Source organism: Pinus tabuliformis, chromosome 1_2 (assembly GCF_031772625.1).
Source record: "Pinus tabuliformis cultivar Carrire ecotype Pingquan chromosome 1_2, CPIR1, whole genome shotgun sequence".
NCBI classification, from domain to species: Eukaryota; Viridiplantae; Streptophyta; class Pinopsida; order Pinales; family Pinaceae; genus Pinus; species Pinus tabuliformis.
Window position 1 is genome coordinate 1,125,865,438 of NC_142298.1, and position 11,700 is coordinate 1,125,877,137.

The 11,700-nt window shown below is 36.9% G+C and overlaps 1 long non-coding RNA gene and 1 pseudogene across 1 annotated transcript; one reads left to right on the forward strand and one right to left on the reverse strand.

The window, feature by feature from the left end:
• The first annotated feature begins 4,670 nt into the window (after nucleotides 1-4,670).
• On the forward strand, nucleotides 4,671-6,027 carry LOC149210102 (uncharacterized; annotated as a pseudogene).
• Nucleotides 6,028-6,525: 498 nt separating this feature from the next.
• Nucleotides 6,526-10,496, reverse strand: LOC149210103 (uncharacterized). Its single transcript, XR_016252272.1, has 2 exons — nucleotides 10,065-10,496; nucleotides 6,526-6,952 (listed from the first exon to the last, which is right to left on the reverse strand). It is a non-coding gene; the product is annotated as an uncharacterized LOC149210103 (long non-coding RNA).
• Between the last annotated feature and the right edge of the window lie 1,204 nt (nucleotides 10,497-11,700).

Consider the following 11,700-nt stretch of genomic DNA (forward strand, 5'->3'; position numbering starts at 1 on the left):
GCTAAACCTAAATCTAGCTCCTCGATACATCATTAAGGTCTGGAGAATATCTATTGACGCATCCCCTGATGATGGACTCACTTGGTAGTCCGAAACGTTGGGTTCACAAAAACTCTATAACAGGTCATTCCTCCTCTATCTAAAAACTATACTCACCTGTATGGATTCATTATTTAACAACATCAAATCGTACCATGGAAGGGATATGATGGACAACGCATCAGAATTCGAGAAATTAAGATTATCCAGAGCTAAACCTAAATCTAGCTCCTGGATACATCATTAAGATATGGAGAATATCTATTAACGCATCCCCTGATGATGGACTCACTTGGTAGTTTGAAACGTTGGGTTCACAAAAATTTTATAACAGGTCATTCCTCCTCTATCTAAAAATTATAAAGCTTTTTCATCAAGAACACTTTGTTTGATGTCGTGTTCTTCTCATATAGATCATGGAGCTTCTTCCATAATCCTTCAGCCATCTTTTCTCCAGACACATTGAAATAAACATTCTTTGCTAAATATTGGCAGATTGTTGCAATCACCTTTCTATCTAGCTTATTCCACTCTTCATTTGTCATCGATGAGGGTTTCTTTGTTGTGTCCTCAATCGGCAAATACTGATCCTTTAAAATCAGTATATCCTCCATCTATGATTTCCATAGGGAAAAATTAGCCCTACTCAACTTCTCCATATCTGTAATTGTTGTCTCCATTTTCAATCAAATTCACGCCCCAAAACACAAAAACTCCACTGAAAAATAAAACTTTAATTATTACTCTTTAAAATTTAGTAATAATGACATTCCTCCTTTTAAAATACTCTTTTCAAAATTCCTACTCCTTTTAAAAATATACATTTCAAAATTCCAACATATAATTATATATGTTTCATAATAAATATAAAAACATATATAATGTTTTAACCTTTTCACATTTCACACATACATATGTTGGTTTGAGAAAAAACTTGATGTATACGTGCAAGCTTGATGTAAAAAAAAACTTACAAACACCACGGATCTCCACGTTTCAAACTCTAGCAACACGTTTCAACATAGATCCATGACCTTGTTTTTCTTGCAGCAACTGCCTTTTAGTTTTAGCGTTCCTCAGCTATTTCCTGGACAGATCCTTCAACAGCTCCAGGGGTAACAACCAACGTTTTAACGAATGTTGCCAGAGTAAGGTGATGGCACTAAGCGCCTTGCACAGTGGATATTTGACTCTAGCTCTGATACCAGTTGTTAGATCAGAGCATACATAACTCACAGTGGATTCATAGAGAAATTACAAATTTATAGAGGCAGAAGAAGGATCTAAAATCCTGTATGTGATTTAGATGGAGATCTGGAATGATCTAGAAACGAATGGCAGTGTAAAAAGATCTAGAATCCTGGAGATCTAGAAACTGATGGCGGTGTAGAAGAATCTAGAATCCTGCATGTGATTCATGAATTTGGCTTCACACTTAACAATAATCACGTGGGTTTCTTTGTCATTAATGAATCATATACGAAACCAATTATAGGCGATTTCCTTTTTTGTAAGCGATTTGTTTGTAGGCGGATTATTTTTTGGAGGTGACTTTCAAATTATGGTTTGCACTAAAAATTTATCCCTTCAGGGGATAAATCGAAATTATAGTCATTTCCAAAGATTATATAAAGGTGATATTATGATAATTTTACATATTACTCTCCTCCTATTCTCCTTGTATGTGCATAAAATTATACGCACGAAAGTAATTTTTTATGCTCTAGTGGAAATTTCTCTCGGGTTGAGGTGTTGGGTGCAATGACGATTCACCTTCATTGGATTACGCGACTTTGATGACTTCAGAAATGTTGGAGATTCTAATTCCAATTCTTTGTTAAGTGTCAAAATTTTCCATCCAAGTGTCTTAATTCAATTTCAGTTAGTCCAGTTTAGTTCAGTATTAAGTCAGTGATTATTGTTGATGTCTCCTATGTAATCTTATTTAACTATTGTTAATATTGAGAAGAGAAAATTCTTTGTTCCAAGATTTATCTTCATTTTTTTTGTCATGGTATCAGAGCTTAGTTTGCATAAATCTTCTTGACCTCAGTGTACGTAAATCTCCTTAAAAGCAATAGAAAATGAGAGAAGTAGCAAAAAATATATATGTAAAAGAAGTCTTTGATGTTTGAAGAAGTCGCTGCTGTGAGGAAGGTTGGCTGAGTGAGATTGAGCTATTGAAATATATATATATATATATATATTTAATTTAATTTTTTTTTTTTTTAATATGTTGCAGCGTGCAAGCGGTCATTTGTTTTTTAAACTAGCAATTGTCCCAAAAGGTACAATGAGAAGCCGATAGGATTATTAAAAGGAGGAAACCTCTATAGATAGGCAACGAAACTATTGAACATGGTAATTGAAAAGCGGCGAATTACATTTGCAAATATTAAAACAAATCACTTACATTGGTGGTTCACATTATAACTAAAACATTAATTAAAACAAATCACTTACATTGGTGGTTCACATTATAACTAAAACATTAAGTAATTGTAAGATGCTTTTCATAAGATGCGAAATAATGGACAAAAAGCCAATCCGGGAAAAAAAGCATCTCATCCTTCTTGACATTGCAAGAACCCTAGTAGCTTCATTAAATAGTTGAGGCAAGATACAAATAACAGAATTACCTCTCCTCCGCCATGCCTAAAAATTGCTTCCTTTGCATGTTCCAGAATTTAACTTTGTCAGATATGGATTGTCATTTAACCATTGCTTCCTCTGCTCTGTTTCTTTGGCACCTGAACCTTGTTTTCCATGGAACAAAGAGCAATTGGCTAGTTCACGGGAGCATCAATGAACTCTCATCATCCCAAATAGAACAAATCCATTGAAAAGTAGCATAAAATATTGTTATGAAGCAGCAAAATCTGACCTTCATGATGACCTGTATATGCAGAAATGGTCCTCCTATTTCCTCATTTCTTGTATTGAAACACACTGTTTTCAGTTTAAAGAATGGGTATTTGCATATTAGATATGTTTGGGTTTGTACGTATATCTCATGTAATAAGGCACTGATGAATGCCCGTCACATAATGAAGCTCGAAAACCAGAAACGATGATGATCATTTCCCTTTTGAAAATGCTCCTTCTTTCACATTCAATAGAACATCAAGGTAGTTGCATGACTGACATGTTGTGGGAATCATATTACCACTATTGCTTTCAAGGCAAACGTTTCTTGAAACAGTACTAACAGATATCGTATATCTTTTTTAGTATAATCTGTAGAATTTTGAAACTTTTCCAACATTTCCTGTGAACTCTCATCAGGGAAAATAGATATGACAGATATTCATATAGAGATAACTTAGATGAACATCATGACATACAATTAGTCTCCTAAATTAAGAAAAAATATCATCCTGTACAAAGGTAACTATTCCATATACCATTATTGGCTCTGACTTTTAAGTTTTCACCTAAACTGAGAATCTTCCAATGCTAACATAAACAAAACAAAGGTAACATTTGTCATTATGTATTGTTGTTCTGTACAAAAGTGGTTTTGAGGGGAATATCAATGGAAGAAGGCTAAACACTACGTTTTTATCCTTTTCCAGTTTTCCATCAGCCAAATTGAGCCAGTCAATCTTTGTCAAAACTGCAAGTTTGAATCAGTAAAATTGTTCGTTTTAATATTCCTACTCAAAACCACTTTTGTAAAAATTAACATCTGATATGTGCATTTCCATCAAAACCAAAACAATTCTTGCTGGATTTAGACTACAGCATAGTAAAGTCAAAAGATTTCACTAAAGACAGGAATTACATCCTCCGCTGATATACATTTTCCCATTGTAGGTTCCACCATGATAAGTAAGTGACATGATTATAGACCCATTTCCTGCCTGTTGTCTGTCTTAAAACTGCATGCAACCTTTCATTTATGCCTGGATATATTGCATATTATTTTTTTCTTTATTGATTTTGTTATGAGAAGCTAAGGGTATGCATACTAAGTTTCCTTTATACCCACTCTGTCTTCTGCAAATTTTACTGTTCCAGTTTATATGAATATAAAAGACGTTTTGGTTCTGGTAGATTCAAGATATTTGACTGTGATTAATATGCTTGACATTATACATTTTCGAAAATCTTCCCTTCATGGGTTAACATGATATACAAATTGAGGCTTGAAATTGTGTGAGACTGGAGAATGCATTGCACTCATGCAAATCTTCCTTGATGGATTTTGTGATGACAGGTACTGGGACATGCACATTTCCACAAAGGTATATACTAAGGAACCGCATTCCTCCTATCATTTGTTCTTTTTTCTGTTCTGCATCCATGTTTGAGCCCTGTAGCATCTTCATGATGCTTGCCTCCAATTGAAAAGATATGAAATGTGGATACACTCGAGTGAGTGTGTGTTCTTGCACATTTTATGTGTTATAATTCTTTGTTTTATTTCTATTATTTGCACACGTACACACATCATCGGAAATAAATCGCTAGGATACTCCCAGACACTTTTCCCCATTCTAAGCATGCCTGACTTTGTGGGAATCAAACTTGGGACTTCCATAGTCTGTTGGAGTACTAATAATGTCCTGGCAATACTGGCACCAACCCATTGAACTATATATATATAGAGAGAGAGAGAGGGAGAGTGACCTTCAATGGAATTCTTTTCTTTGATATGCTTTGCACTATTGCAGATAGATTATAGTTGGTGGTTCAGAACCCGTTTGCTTTCAAATATAATTTCCCGTTGGTGCAATATCTGATTACAGAGCTAGTTGGATCAAGATGAATCCAAGCCTCTCACTGGATGAGAAATGGTGGTTACAATTTTAGCCTGACTTTCAAGGGAAGATCAATTTTGGTTGTGACTCTTTGTACAGTAGGAAATTGAGCATCACTGAAGCTCAATTACCTGCATGTACAGACTCAGATTTGAGTAATTGTTCCAATGGACAAACATGTGGACAAAGCAAAAATGATACATGCTGCCCACGGGAAGTGAATGAGGAAAACTCTGCCTTTAACAAAGTCAAGAAAGTGAATGGAAGTAAAGATCATACAGCTTCCGCTGTTGATGGTTGTCAAGATCAGGCATGGACAATGGATAAGTTGATGGATGGTACTGGGCTTGAAGGTTCCATAAACCACTATCTGAACTGTACAAATGCAAAATCTTATGAGAAGGGTGGAATTAGGTGGTGTAGAGCTGATCAAAGGGAGCTTGCAAAATTGTGATCTGGCACGGGAGTGCACCTTTTAAAAGCAGTGACAAATTTAAAGAGATGGACATGTCTAAATCCAAAGATGCAGTTTTTTCAACTTCTATTGGTAGGTTCAAATCTCCATATCAAGAAGAGAAGGGCTTGAACTCCTTGTTACTTTATGGCCATTCGCCCTCAACTTCAGAAGCCACCGAATCAGAAGTTGCCCATAAATCATCCTCCACTGATTACCGAGAGAGAATCATTAGGTGAGTTTGGTTGCCCCATGATGTCTCATAAAATACTATTTTTCAAAGGTGCGTAAAATATACTTGATAAGGAGGGGCATTTTTGTCTTTGTAATTCTTGTTCTTTGCAAAAGCTAATATGTATATTTACAAAAAATCTCTTTCACAGAACGTGAACAAAAGTCCATGATAAATTGGCAAACTATATTGGCACATCCATTCAATGTCCCTTTTGAGTCTTAGAGAGTTTATAAACATGCAATACATGGAGAACCCTGCATTAAAGATATAGTGATAACCATAACATGAAGGTGTCATTTACAAAGGATTCTTGCTAATAAATCTGGGTATTGGTAATTTATTCTTATTTTCTTGGTGGCTCAAGCTAGTCATTATTGTTTGGCGAATACAATCGCAGGTTAACCAGCTCCGATGGAGAAACAGAATATCTGGAAGCTGATTATACCAGGAAGTCAGACTTATTAGATGCTCTTCGACATTCACAGACTCGGGTTAGAGAAGCTGAGAAAACATCATATAACAGTTTTCTGAATTAAATTTCATTAATTCATTTAGAAATTGATTATACAGATATTTCATGTCTACAGAATATCTTCCTAAAAACATATAGAACACATAAGAAGACTCTATTAAATCTATGAGAAAAATGGATTGTCAACATGATGAGGAAGAAATGGCATTGTTGTCTAAAAATTGTATGCATATTTGTTGCACGGACAAGATTCATTTGTGATTTCAGAAATGGAATTATTTACATGCCGAACATGCAAGAGATGGTTGCAGAACTATTTCAAGCGAAATGTTTAGCCATAAAATACCAGAGTTCATATATGTATACTACAAGGAAAAGAGAATGCCCAACCAATTTACTGATTACATTCACAGTCATACAAAACTCTGTAATTCCATGATTTGCATAAATAGATCTTGACAAAACGAGAACAAAACAACAGAGTTTGGTCCAGAGCTAAAATGCTCAACTTCCGTAATAATCTGAAGATCCTGAAGTCGACAGGGACAAGTCACTCTAGACATGGAGATGTGTTTGGAAAGATATAACTAAACATATATACAATGAAAGTATTTGTTGGCTTCTAAACATATGTACAATAAAAGCATTCTATTATGTAGAGATGTGTTTGAGCATGTGCAGCTAATCATATATGCATGATGGGCCATGGCATCGGCAACACCAGTGAGTGTTTATTGTGGTGCCATATTGTGCGAGCTGTTCCTGCAATTGATGGCGCATTTGCCTGTGTGCGTCCCTTTCATGAATGTGAATTGTCATCTTAAGTATTTGCCTTATTTTTTTTAACAACTTGATGGCTGGGCGCAAACGGTAAAGTGGCATTGATTGTTGTGGCAGGATCCTTGTCTGCATATCTTGAAGCGTAAGTTCTTGTTGCTGAATTTCTTCGCAACACTCGTACAACCTTCGTAGGTAGCATGTATTCATACCTGTTGTCGTCCAAAAAGGAAACATTGTAAGTGACAATGAATATGTTTGACGATTTTGTTTGAATATTCGAAATAAATTAACGATTCCAAACGTTTATAAAATCATATGAAACTAAATGTAATAGCAAGCAAGTATATGTGAAACTTCGTTATGTAGTGAGTGGTGTTTACCATGTGGGTAATTCTGGATGAAAGGTTGTACGATTGGTTAAAGTGTATTATTCTCAATAGATTTTGATGCAAGGAATGATTCCTCTTGCTGTCTACGCTTAAGATATGGATTCTTGTGCATCTGTGCAATGCGGGAGAATGGGAATGCTGGATTGATGTGTATGTCTGCCAGAGACCGCACTCTTGAAATTGCAGTGAATGTTAGCCCTTGCCGTTCTCCTCATTATGCCGAATCAGAGTGGTGTCTAAATGAGCTCCTACTTATGTTGGAGACGATGGAGACAGGCCAGTCAACCATTCTAGCACCCATTTGTGTCCTGGAAAAACAGAGAAATATGCCTCTGAACAAAATAGGGAGCAGGCTGCAGGTAATGTTCAAAAACATTTAAGCAGCTAGTACAGACCTCCCAAGCCATGGTGAGAACATATCGGTGCCTAAAAAACTTTCTTGGACAACAAACACCCTAAGCTATTAAGCTACGGTGAATTGGTAACATGTTAGAAGTAATTTTGGAAATTGGGTTATAACACTAAAAATAATATATTTTAAATATATCAAAAGTAATATTTAATAGTTTACAAGTAAGTAATATTTCACCTTATATGGAAGAATACAACCTCCACTTTCCGATTAGAATCTATAGAAAAGAACAAACCCCGTTATGGGCAGAAAAGTAATGACTGTATTGAGTGAATAAAAGGGAATCCAATATATGTTAACTGCTCTGAAGAAGATGGAGAAACGTTGTAGAAAGTTTGGGTAAAAAACCCTGACTACCAGGGATGGCCTGTCGACAATTACAAAGAACAACATGCAAAAAAGGGCAAGACTTTTGTGGCAGGTCAATGAATCTATGCTTCCACGAAGTGGTGTGGGAAGTCATCTACCTGCTCTTTTTTACCTCCATATGATGGACTCGCACCTGTTTGTTTTACCTCCATAATTCTTGGACGAAGTTGGAAGCTGGATCAAAATATATTGGGATGTACTTGCGTCTTGCGCAGCGAAAATTTGACACACGAAACGGAACTTGAGTAAAGGTTTGTTAAATAGCTTTATAGTCAAAATTGGGGTTTAGACGGTGAATAAATAAAATTTGACACAGGAAACGAAACTTGAGTAAAGGTTTGTTAAATATGATGCCATAACAGAAAAACCTGAACAAAATAGGGAGCAGGCTGCAGGTAATGTTCAAAAACATTTAAGCAGCTAGTACAGACCTCCCAAGCCATGGTGAGAACATGTCGTTGCCAAATAAAGATGAAAGTAAAAGTTCTAGAATGGCTGCAGGCATATACACTGGCAAAAAGAACAAACCTCGTTATGGGCAGAAAAGTAATGACGGTATTGAGTGAATAAAAGGGAATCCAATATATGTTAACTGCTCTGAAGAAGATGGAGAAACATTGTAGAAAGTTTGGGTAAAAAACCCTGACTACCAGGGATGGCCTGTCGACAATTACAAAGAACAACATGCAAAAAAGGGCAAGACTTTTGTGGCAGGTCAATGAATCTATGCTTCCACGAAGTGGTGCATGAAGGCACTATGGTAGCTCCCAAATCACAGCTTAAATATGATGCCATAACAGAAAAACCTGAACAAAATAGGGAGCAGGCTGCAGGTAATGTTCAAAAACATTTAAGCAGCTAGTACAGACCTCCCAAGCCATGGTGAGAACATGTCGTTGCCTAATAAAGATGGAAGTAAAAGTTCTAGAATGGCTGCAGGCATATACACTGGCAATCAAGGCAGCATGGGTATTATTTTGTTGGTCCTAGTGAGACATATCCTTTCAAGTTAGAGAAATATCGCCAACCCGGATATCAAGCACGGCCACACAACTGTGGGCAGCAAGGGACATCATTTATGGTGGAGCATAAGGCCACATGTCAGCACAGGAGACAAAGGAACGACGAAAGTCTGTTCCGAAGGAAGGCCAGTAAATGAAATATAGGCTATCAAATCCCTAATAGTAAATATCTAGGCTATCTCTTTATCATCTATACGCTCTGCAAAAGTATCCTCCTTCATATCTATCTAGTGAAAAGAGAACAGCTCTATCTAGTACATAAGAAATATGCTATCTAGTAACTACTGCATAATAAATAGGCTATCTCTTCCTGTCTATCTAGGCTATCAAGTAGATAATCCTTTCACTAAGCCAATACCATCCTTTCACTAAGCTAATCTCTTTGATTCATCACTAAATCAATGCATAAAAAAGCAGATTTCTTGTAATAGCATAATCCAAGCTGATCTCTGGCAAGCTTCTGCTGTCATCTCTTCTCTCTGGCTATGTAATTAAGAGCTGTCTTATATCTGTGAAGATTAAGCTGTGTATTGTCTATCTCTAGATAGGTAGTGTCAAGGCGGCCCTCTGTTGAGCGTAGCGAGCCGCGCAGTTCATATTTATTGCTACAGATGAGAAATGAACATTCAACTAAAGCTTGTACGGCTGTAAGGTAGTTGAAAGGCTCTCCCCTAGACATCTAGGCTTTTAGGCTTCAATTGGGCTAATCGTTGCACCGCTTCAATTGGTATAATCCTTGGGGCTTGAAAGAAAAGGTTCATGAGCCATCATCTTCAACCCATCAACGGTACACTACAATTGGGTGTTTTAAAAATTATAAAAATTAAATTATTATAAAATAAAAATAATAAAAAATCCCTAATAAGCTTCCAACAATCACTACATTATTTCATTTGTGCATTTTGAAAGTTGAACTATTAACCCTCGCTTCATTAGCCTGAGCATCAACCAATCAGTGAAATATTACAGTCGGATGTTCCGAGCTACAAGCCTAGGAAAATTGAGCATCTCACCCTAGCTTTAATCAATCGCTGAAACACTTCAGCTGGATCACTTGAATTACAAAATCGAAGTTCAACCCTGACTTCGATCAAACCCTAAAATTATTAAGTTGGGTATATGGGATTACCATTGATTGCAGCCAGGACCGCAGCCATTTCTGCATTTGGGACAGACCCAGGCATTCCCCTCATGCATTTCAATCAATATGTCCTCTCCATGCCTGTTCTTCAAGCACAAACCGCAGAACCTGATGGGGCAGCGACTACACTGAACATGGTCCTCCACAGTCTTCTGACGGCACCAGTGACAGGTTTGGCCATTCACAGAATCGTAGAGACGATTTCCCAGAATCCTCACTCCTGGATTGCTATTCCTTTTGACTGGGGGTTTTTTGCTGTTCTCTGCTTCCAATATTAAGGGAGGACAACCAATATCATGCTATGTGTAGCCTATCGTTCCGCGGCAAGTGTATGCTGCGGCATGAGCATTCTGTGCATATTTTGCATAGGATTCCTTGTGACCGTTAGAGGAATCCTAGGGATGCATGGAAGTGCTGGGTAAGCATCGCTGGGTGAAAAATGCAAGGGTAATTGATCAGTCTACAACCCGGATATCAAGCACGGCCACACAACTGTGGAGCATAAGGCCACGTGTCAGCACCGGAGACAAAGGAACGACGAAAGTCTGTTCCCAAGGAAGGCCTATCGGCCTAAAAAATTGGAGCCTTTAACGCATTCAACACATAGGAGAAGGTGCGTTGATCGTCGAAAACTTACGTAAATTACAAAACCGCGTCGCAACGATGCCCAACGACATCGTGAAGTGCCCATGGAATGATAAGTCAAAGCAAGTAGCGTTTTACTCCCATTTAAAAGAACAAGTGTGCAAATTTAAAATAGGCATGTAGTTACAAAGACCAAATCCCTTGTGCCATGGTATTATGTTAAAGACATAAGCATGTGTTGGATTTTCATGTAATTTGAAGTGGGATGCTATTATTTTGAAAATGGCTTATGTAATTTTAAATAAAGGACTAAGGGATTTATGTTATTTTTAAAAGAGGGTTTATGTGAGTTTTTAAAGGGGTGTATTTGATATTCGAAAGGGCTTATTTAAAAAAGAGCCATGAAAGGTTAAGAGGGACAATTAAAAAGGGGTATTATTAAGATGATTTTTTATCATTATAATATTTTATTGAAGAGGGATGCGTGAAATATTTTGTGAGAGAGTTATTTTTGTAGAGAATTTGTAGACCTGTTTGTTTGTAAAAGCTGATCAAGGGAGAAACTACCACGAAGGTATTTTTATTACAGGCAACAAGTATGTTTGCATTTTGATTGGTTTGTTGAGTTGTAGTGAGCCAACACTCAACAAATGGGAAAATCCAAGAGCCCGAGAAGGTTAAAGCGACAACAAGAGATGTTTGGGATCCTTTTAGATTTGGAGGTGAAAAGGTAGAAGAATGTCATCCCTCCCCCATTTCACATGCCAAGACAACTAAGGAGGCTTGGGATACCCTTGAAAAGAGTTTTGGTGTAAGGGGGAGTATTGAAATTGAAGACGAAAGTGAATCTATAGCAGCATATCTACAACAAGAAAAAAAGTGTTGAATTCCACTGTGCTCAACCACAAATGGATGATGATTATGAGAAATTTGCAGAACTAGCAGAGAAGGAACACATAGATTCTCATGAATCCCACTATGCACAATTGCAAGTGGATGCAAATTTGATGAATCCAACAACAGAGCTTGTTGATGACAA